A 6,884-nucleotide genomic window follows, 5' to 3' on the forward strand; every position below is an offset into this window, starting at 1 on the left:
TTTATGATTATATTATATGGTCCCACGTTGAAAAATTACTATAAAGGGGATTTGACAATGGATTACAATTTTTTAACTAGGGTCCTATCTTCGATCGTGATTATATATGTGTGGTATATTTAGTATTACTACACATGTATGAGAGATTTTAAATTAAATGTTACAATATTTTGCACCAAAAAAATAATGTCAAGTAGAGAAGAAGTTTTGTTATGAACATCATTTCTTATTTGAGAGTTTTATTTTTTAAATAAATATTGTATTTATTATTTATAAAGTTTGAGTTTTTCAATAATTAAAAGTTATGAGAAATCTAGTAGAATAGCCTAGAGTAATTAAATGATGATCAGCCGAAGCAATCGAGAATCATTAAATCCACTGTGAACACAAAAGAAACATAATCAATTAAACCATAGAAACTATGTATATATATGTTACGAATTAATCCGTAACGGTAGCAAGGGTGTGAGATTCGTCGGATAAAGGTCCGTTTGCAGAGATCGATCTCCGTCGAGCAACCGAAATTCCCACGCCAACAAGGTTTTGGCCGTGGAGAACAAAACTTGACAGAGAAGTAATTGCGAGAAGATTAGGAAATTTCTGATATATTGATTGATTCTCTCAATACACTGAATCCCTATTTATATATCTAAGGACCCTAGGTTTGGTTCGACTCGATCAGACCGGGAAAGAACCAACAAGAAAACCCGGCACGGAGCTTATAATTACGCTCGACTCAAAATATAAAATAAATAAGTCCAAAATAAAAATATTCCTCAAAATAATAATAATAACTAAAATACTAAACTAGCGAGAAACAAAATCTCCAAACTTCACTGGCTGCTTGGATTGCCTCTTCGGTCTTTCATCTCTTCTCGACTCCACTTCTATCTGGCCTCTTCGACCCTTCTTTCCACGTGTTCCCTCTGCTCCCTTTCTTACCACGCTGCTCACATTGGTAGCTTGAATCGCCGGAGGGGCGATTGGCGTTGATGGAACGGCACTCGTATCAACTCCCCCCGGTTAAGAGGCTCCTTGTCCACAAGGAGTTGCGGAAAACGCTGACGCACCGCCGACACAGGCTCCCAGGTAGGTTAACTTTGCAACGCTCCCGCCCATTCCACCAACACCTGATCGACGGCCTGATCTCCTTGCAGGGCTACACGGCGGTCCACGACCTTAATTGGTCGGAGGATCGGCCTGCTACCCCTAATATCCCCAGGCAGGTCCCCCTCAAAGGCCGGGGAACTCCCTTCCACAAATGGTTTGAGTAACCCGACGTGAAACACGTCGTGTATTCGCGCTCCCTCCGGCAGCTTCAAGCGGTATGCCACCGGACCAATCCTTTTAATCACCTCGAAAGGTCGGTAAAATCGTCGCGCAAGCTTCGCCGACAACGGTTTAGCCACCGAATGCTGCCGATACTGCTGTAGCTTAAGGAGAACTTTGTCCCCTACCTCGAAATTGACATCTCTGCGGTGTTTATTCGCTGAGGTTCGCATACGTTGCCGTGCCCGTTCTAGATTCTTTCTTAACTCGACCAAAAGCTCGCCTCTCTGGCGAATCAACTCCATGGTAGGCGGGTCATGAAGTTTGACCGACGGTTGAGCAGCCACCAAGGGAGGAGGTTCTCGGCCATAAAGCGCACGAAAAGGGGACGTGCCCAGGCCCTCGTGGTGGAAGCAGTTAAGAGCTAACTCCACCCACGGAAGGAAATTCGCCCATTTAGTGGGACGGTCTGCAACGAAGGTCCTCAAATACTGCTCGAGCCCTCTATTTCGAACCTCAGTCTGCCCATCGGATTGAGGATGGTACGCCGTCGAGAAGTGTAGTTTAGTACCACTGAGAGTGAGCATATTCTCTCATGCCTCGCTCAAAAACACAGGATCACGGTCTGAAACCAAGGTTTTAGGGAACCCATGGTGTTTAACCACCGTTTCAATAAAAAGACGAGCCACACGCATTGCATCAAAGCGGGCAGGCAAGGGCGCGAAGTGCACATACTTAGATAAGCGGTCTACAGCCACCATGATAGTAGTGTACCCTTTCGAGAGTGGCAGACCCACTACAAAATCCATCGAGACGTCGTCCCAGACCTGAGTTGGAATAGGGAGTGGCTGCAATGAACCCCCAGGTTTCTGCGTGGAATACTTGGTGGTCTGGCACTCCAGAAAAGCCGCCACTAAACGCTTGATATCACGCTGCATACGCGGCCAATAAAATTGCATCGCCGCCGCCGCAACGTGCGATCAAATCCAGGATGGCCCGCTTGGGGAGTGTTGTGATATTCGAACATCAATGCCTCTCGGAGTGGGGAAAACTCGCCGACGAGTACTCTGCGGGCACAATAGATCAGCCCGTCATGGAAGGCGAATTTGGGATCAGCTAGTCCCTTCTCAATTTGTCGGCGTAAGTCGCACAACGGAGCCGACGACGCTGTCTCCTCCACCAATAATCGCATGATATCTGGAATGGGATGGGCCATAGCGCTTAGCAAGGACGGGTCAGGCTCTATTTCTTCGTCGCGTCGAGACAGGGCGTCCGCCACCCGATTCGCCGCCCCCGATTTATACTCAATGCTGAATTTATACCCCATCAACTTCCGGACGTAAAGGTGCTGCTCGGGAGTTTGTATCACTTGTTGCAGCAATTCCCGAAGACTCTCCTGATCGGTTCGTATCACAAATTCCCTGCCTAGGAGATATTGCCTCCATTTCTGGACTGCCTCGACAATAGCATACAACTCCTTGTGGTAGGTGGAAGCACTGTGCCTACGCGGTCCCAACTTCTTGCTAAAGAAAGCCAACGGGTGGCCATCCTGCATCAGCACTGCTCCCACACCAAAGTCCGAGGCGTCCGTTTCCAAATAGAATGTGCACGAAAAATCAGGGAGGCGAAGCACTGGTGCTGCTGTCATAGCCCGTTTCAAAGCCTCAAAGCTGGCAGATGATGCTTCGGTCCAAAGAAAAGCATCCTTTTTCAGAAGGTCCGTTAAAGGTGCAGCGATAACCGCATAATGAGTGATAAACCGGCGGTAATACCCCGTGAGGCCCAAAAATCCCCGAAGTTGCTTGACTGTTACAGGCATCGGCCAAGCCACCATCGCCTCGATTTTAGACGGATCTGCCTTGAGTTGTCCTTCGGTAATCAAATGCCCCAAGTAATCCACTGTCTGACTGCAAAATGAACATTTAGATAGCTTGACGAAAAAGTGATGCTCCTCCAGAATAGACAGCACTATGCGAAGATGATCAGCGTGAGATTCCAAAGATGGGCTATAGACCAAGATATCGTCGAAGAAAACGATGACTGATTTCCGCAGGAAAGGTTGGAAAATGCAATTCATGGGTGCCTGAAATGTTGAAGGAGCGTTAGTCAAGCCAAACGGCATTACCAAAAATTCAAAGTGCCCATCATGGGTACGAAAGGCCGTCTTGTATGTATCAGCCTCGTGCATCCTGATCTGGTGATATCCAGAACGAAGATCCAATTTCGTGAAGTACCGAGCCGCCCCCAACTCATCAAATAGTTCATACGCGGTCGGGATAGGGAAATGGTCAGGAACCGTGGCCTTGTTCAAGGCTCTATAATCAACGCAGAAACGGAAGGTGCCGTCCTTCTTTCGGACCAACAAAACTGGAGACGAGAACGGACTGTGGCTGCGCTGGATAATCCCCTGATCGAGCATATCTTTAACCTGCTTCTCGATCTCATTTTTCTGAAAGTATGGGTACCTATATGGCCGAACATTCACATACTTTGAATTCGGCAATAAGTGGATGCGATGGTCGAACTGCAGAGCTGGAGGAAGGCCCTGCGGCATCCGGAATACACCTGAAAAAGCCCGAAGAACCGAGCTGATCATCGGCGGTATTGACGCCGAGAATTCCTCAACTACCAGCTGCGGTTCCGATTGGGTGTGGGGGTCCAGCGGGACCATCTCATATAATTCAAATAATGACGCCGAAGACATTAAGCAGGCCAACGATGATAAAGATATGCGGCGCGGCGGTTGCGCAATCCCCTGGAGAACAACCAAGTCATTTCCTCGAACAAACTCCATTGATCTTGACACAAAATCGGTTGTTACACGCCCTAATGACTCCAACCAATCCATACCCAGGAAAACGTCCGACCCGTGCATAGGTAAGACGTGGAGATCTATGACAAACGAAGTTCCTTGAACCACCAATGTTGTCCCCTTGCACATGTAGGAGCAAACAATAGATGCACCATTGCCTACATATACTCGAAATGGTTTGATAGCCGTGAGGGGAAGGTGCAAGCTCTCGGCGATACGGGGGTGCAGGAAGTCGTGGGTACTGCGGTCTCCACTAGTACCGTCACACCCACCGACCCGATAGACCCGGATAATGTCAGAGACTTCGAAGTGCGTGTCCCATCCATCGCGTGCAGATGAGAGAGATCTGCGGTCACCACCTCGTCATTCAATTTATCATCCGAATTGTCACAAAAATCGTCCTCCTCAACATCATCCGCACCCATATATGCGAGAAATCGATGTTTGCAGACGTGACCGGAGACCCACTTCTCATCACAGTAGTAGCATAGGTTGCGTCGTGCCCGATCAGCTTTTTCGGCTGCCGAGAGGCGAACAATAGGCAGTTTGGAAAGATCCAACTGTCGTCCCGGAGTCCCGGCAGGCCGAGTGCTCGTAATCTGTGGCTGGTGATTCCCGGCGCCTGACTGCAGCGTGGTCTGCCCCACCCGCTGTTCACACGGCTGCCATTGCCGTCTGTTTTGTCCCCCAGACGAGTGATTGTACTCCGGCCGACACGCCGCAATTCGAGTTGCCAAGGCGAAAGCTGCTGCCAGGGTGGGCGGGCGGTGTAGTAAGACCTCGTCTTGGATAGGTTGCCTCAGCCCCGCACATATAAATCCAAAAGAACATGGTCAGGAACCACAACAGCACTATTTTGCAATTTCTCGAAAGCTAGCTGGTAATCAGAAACCGTACCTGTCTGCGTTAGCTTCTTGATGAGGCCGACGTGGCTCGTGTAACAATTCGGGTCAAAGCGCCGGCGCATCTCATCCAAAAATCCAAACCATGTCGCTGACTCATGGCTGGCCACATAATTCCAGATCCAATCCGCCACATTCGGTTCAAAGAGCATGATGACGTAATGCAAACGCTGCTCTTCTGGAATCCCCACATGGTCGAATTAATATTGTACACTTCGAATCCAATTATTCACCTCCGTCCCATCGAAACGAGGTGCATCCATCTTGACTTTGGTGGGTTTCTTATCCCCGAAAGTAAGTTGTTGCCTGCTCTGCGTAGGGCCCCAGCAAGAGGACTGATTGATCAGAGGGGGTCGCTGAATGGAGGCCTGGCTGGAGACTCCTAAACCCATATAATCGGATTGCCAGGGTTGGGAAAACTGAAGTTGGGGCTGTGTAGAACGGATCGGCATAGTTGTAGTCAGGCTAAGCGGTGGCAAGCCAAACGAAGTGGGCATCGCTGATAGCGCTGGCTGAGTAGTAATCCCCCCAAGGGGTTTGGGGCAGAGATAAGTAATGGGCTCCGGGTTGCACCAGGGAACCCGTAGGCGTGTGACCGCTGCCCACAGTATGGGGGATCGTCGACCAGGACGCTGGGGGGAGTCCAGATGGCGGTCGATTGCGGTAGGGATGGAATGGGAGGGCCCGAACTGAACTGGGGTACAAAGAACGGAGGCGCTGGAATAGGGCGGGTTGACGTTTCGCCCCCCCCTCGGTCATTCAAGTCCATTCTGGATTCCAGCCGGCCGACTGTCACTGAGATTCGCTCCAATTGAGTAGCGAATCGATCAAGCGTCGCCGCCGTATCCATCGTCACCACCGTAGTAGACGCTGCCGTGGTGATCGAATCGGTGAGAACAACAGAGCTTTCAATCGTCATGAGATCCAATAAAAGCACCAAAATGTTACGAATTAATCCGTAACGGTAGCAAGGGTGTGAGATTCGTCGGATAAAGGTCCGTTCGCAGAGATCGATCTCCGTCGAGCAACCGAAATTCCCACGCCAACAAGGTTTTGGTCGTGGAGAACAAAACTTGACAGAGAAGTAATTGCGAGAAGATTAGGAAATTTCTGATATATTGATTGATTCTCTCAATACACCGAATCCCTATTTATATATCTAAGGACCTTAGGTTTGGTTCGACTCGATCAGGCCGGAAAAGAACCAACAAGAAAACCCGGCACGGAGCTTATAATTACGCTCGACTCAAAATATAAAATAAATAAGTCCAAAATATAAAAATTCCTCAAAATAATAATAATAACTAAAATACTAAACTAGCGAGAAACAAAATCTCCAAACTTCACTGGCTGCTTGGATTGCCTCTTCGGTCTTTCATCTCTTCTCGACTCCACTTCTATCTGGCCTCTTCGACCCTTCTTTCCACGTGTTCCCTCTGCTCCCTTTCTTGCCACTCTGCTCACATTGGTAGCTTGAATCGCCGGAGGGGCGATTGGCGTTGATGGAACGGCACTCGTATCAATATACCATAGAAATCTACAAAAGATATTTAATTACTCATGTTCATGGGAAAAACACAAAAACAAATGTATTGGAACATGATAAATAAACTACAGCACCCCTAGATGAAAGAACCATGGTTGATCCCTAAATAATCACTTCGTGGAATGAATGGAAATTTCGGCTCCTGATTCCGTCAGTCTTTTGGATTAAGAGGGTTCTTTTATGTAACATAATAAATTCAGAAGCGGGAATTCCTTCTGTCTGAGTCCTAGACTCTATATTTGTACTCCAGTTGAAAGTAAGTCAAAATTAATGAAATTCGAGACCGAATCTTATCATAACCGACTGGGAGGGATTACGAAGCCAAATCCTACCCGATCGGATAGAATTCTCTAGA

Source organism: Salvia splendens, chromosome 11 (genome assembly GCF_004379255.2).
Source record: "Salvia splendens isolate huo1 chromosome 11, SspV2, whole genome shotgun sequence".
Lineage (NCBI taxonomy): Eukaryota > Viridiplantae > Streptophyta > Magnoliopsida > Lamiales > Lamiaceae > Salvia > Salvia splendens.